The sequence below is a fragment of the Daucus carota genome, chromosome 2 (assembly GCF_001625215.2).
Source record: "Daucus carota subsp. sativus chromosome 2, DH1 v3.0, whole genome shotgun sequence".
NCBI classification, from domain to species: Eukaryota; Viridiplantae; Streptophyta; class Magnoliopsida; order Apiales; family Apiaceae; genus Daucus; species Daucus carota.
Genome location: NC_030382.2, coordinates 32,290,572 through 32,293,725, shown reverse-complemented (window position 1 = coordinate 32,293,725; position 3,154 = coordinate 32,290,572). Strand labels below are relative to the sequence as shown.

Genomic DNA, 3,154 nt, shown 5'->3' with positions numbered 1-3,154 from the left:
TTAACAACCACATGCAGTCGCTAATACTATGGTGATATGGCACTTTTAGCAACAAGGTTTGGTCGCAACTAAGGGGTACGCTAGAAAACTCAGGCGCCAATTTTCTCTCTATTTTTTTTAAAAAAAATATTACAGTGTGACGAATTAGCGATGGCAGTCCTTTGCTATTGGAATATTAGCGATAACGATATTTGTCATCGTGGATAGCGCTGATGTTCAGATTTAGTGACAGTCTTATGATCGCTAATAATATTGATCACTGACAGGCCCGTTTCTTGTAGTGGCTCTTCACTCTGCACTTGAAATTACTAAGGAAGAAGTCAGTTCTTTAACTTATGGTCATGTTATTGAAAAAATAAAATATCAATTTAGCTTAGTACTATTTGTTTGTAGGAGAAACAATTTTCATTGAATTGGATCAATTGGGATTTTCTTGTCCATACATATTGACTCCCAATTGCGGTTTTGAAAAATGATGGGCCCGTTAATTCAATAACAATAATCATTATATATAAGAAGAATATAATCGTAATTAGTCCAGCGGCCGCAGACAGCCGACGTAAAATATCAAACTCTTCAATCTCATCAATCGGCCGCTACATTCAATTACTTGACAGACGATTAAACAATCTGGTTTGCATTCAGAGGTATTTATCTACCATATCTTTGATATTCGGATTAATTTACTCATTCATGTGAATTTAGTATGTTTTACTCCAGATCTATACTCTTGTAAATGAACTAAGAGATCAAATGATTTTTAAAATTATTTTATTCAGTGATATATGTTGTGATATGTCTTTTACTTTTTTAGCATGTTGAAATATGACAAATCATCCCTTTTGACCGACAAATACTGATGATTTATCATATCAATTTTAAAATTTTATTATGAGTATATCTTAATTATTTTTTGCTCGATCTCCTATTTTGGTTCTTCCATGTTCAGAAAAATGTGTTTAGATCATAGGTCGAAAAACTTGCAAATGTGGTTTACCAAATTTACTTCAACTTCAATCTTTTAGGGGTTATATGGTTACAAGGCGCTTATGAGTAAGAAAATAAGGATGAGACTAGTGTGTTATGATGTTAGACACATGTCTGAGTAACCAATTGTACAAAATAGATGAGTGCATCCATGTATTATATCCTTAAAACTTTCATATAAAAATAAATACAAATATATTTACATGACACCAGTAATAATCAATGTCTTAAATTCTTTTCAAATCTTTTATTTTCATGTTTAATCATGTTAAATATGGTTCAGATTTTTTGTTTCATCCGATTATTTTAATGTTGATGTATGAATATTTGATGAGTGTTAGATGTCTCACAATATGGGCTTTTATTAGTTGTTAATGAATTCAAACACTATATTGAATATCAAATAACTCTTTAAACTCCTTATATATTATTCCATGTGGCTCTTTTGCGTGTCTCTATTAAAAAAAGTAGGCAACCTTAAAAAATTATAGTTGAGATTAATTTGAAGATGAAAATTAATATATTTATGTTTATTTGCGTAAAACAAATTATATAATATTCTATTCATCCCCTTTTACATGTCCTTTCTTGATTTACTTACCCACTGTTGTCTGTGTCAAAATGCTCGAATGCCTTGTAGAGATGTTCATGCCTCTCCAGTGTGTATCGATGTATCATCGCAGCTATAAATTCCATGTAATCGATTGTCCCGTTACTATCGACATCAGCCTGACATGTAGGGAAAGGAAATTGTCTGTGTCCATGTTAGTAAACGTATGCTTAAGTCTTGAGTTTCCTCTGCGGATAAATTTTCAGCAATGACCTCTAGTTCAAATATAAAACTTGAGTGAGCAAGTCCTTTATTCGTTTCAAAAAGGATTTGTAGCAGATTTATTTAACTGAATTAACACGAAATAGGACCTTGAGTGCAAGCTTCTTGAGCTTGTTCATAGCTCTGAACTGCCTCATCCTAGAAAGAACCGCACTGTTTGCTGACTTGTCCAATGCTTCGCCACCCTCTCGAAGCCATGGGTGATCTAGTACATAAGTATCACAGTTATTTTGTTGAAATGACACGATATAAGAATTATAAGAACTAAAAAAATATTCATTAGCTTTATTGGAATACCAGATGTTCCAAGAGAGAGCTTGCCGGAAAAAGTAAAGAACTATGACGTTCAAATCCTACATATGGGTATGACCATGTTTGTTTGGAGGGATCTAAACACCAGAGTTCTTTATTTTTCATGTTAAGCTCGCTCGGAATATCTGAATTATATGGCCATAGGATCACATCTGCTTATATAAAATTTATCTTTCAAATAAACATGGCCTGTGTTTACTTTATATACTTCAACTTTGCCTAAACTGTGGATGCAAAAGATGAAAATTTGATTCATATATATGTCGCAAAAAATATAAGTCTGAATAACATTTATGCCTCCAAGTTTCACCTTATCAAAAAGATAAGGCCATATCTAGTAAAATCAAATTATAAACCACACATCATATCACATACCAGGACTTAGCTGCAAGATTTCCAAAACTAGAGTTAGCAGAGAGAGTGGAGGTAAACAGCAGAACTAAGTATTCTGTTTAAGGATTGTTCATTAACATTTTACTGTGAAGGAGTGGGTATATTACTGGTTGGGGATGAGGTGGGTATATCTGGAAGTCATAACGGGGAGTTCCTGGTAAAAGTGATGTTCATGTAGGGTCCCGAGTGCCAGTAATCCAAGGAGATCTTCTATCTGCTTCCACTTGATTAATTTCCATCCAGTATAGGTGGAGTTCCTCCCTAAAAGAATGATACAACATTAGGCACCCCTGTTACGTAACAGTTTCCATTTCTTTTTTTTGTCCACAAAAATCAAACAAATAAGGCCATCAAATACTGCAGATGCCCTTAAATACCAAAGATAAATGAAAGCCAATTTCTAATCATCAGACAATATATCAAAATGAATCATCAAAAAAATATATCAAGAGGACCACCTATATATATCTTACCATTTGCACGACAACAGGCTAATGGTACGCGTAGATAATCAGAGCAGATAAATTACTCCATTACCATGGGTGAGTAATTACTCCATTACTTAGGCCGTAAATTAAACCCCTAAATTAACCAACAAGCAAAACCCCCAAATTATGAACTCTTAATTAA

At 33.4% G+C, this 3,154-nt stretch overlaps 1 long non-coding RNA gene across 1 annotated transcript; it reads right to left on the bottom strand.

Moving 5' to 3' along the window:
* Positions 1 to 1,638: 1,638 nt before the first annotated feature.
* Positions 1,639 to 2,695, bottom strand: LOC135150154 (uncharacterized). The gene is made up of 3 exons (XR_010288450.1): positions 2,507 to 2,695; positions 1,909 to 2,024; positions 1,639 to 1,716 (listed from the first exon to the last, which is right to left on the bottom strand). It is a non-coding gene; the product is annotated as an uncharacterized LOC135150154 (long non-coding RNA).
* Between the last annotated feature and the right edge of the window lie 459 nt (positions 2,696 to 3,154).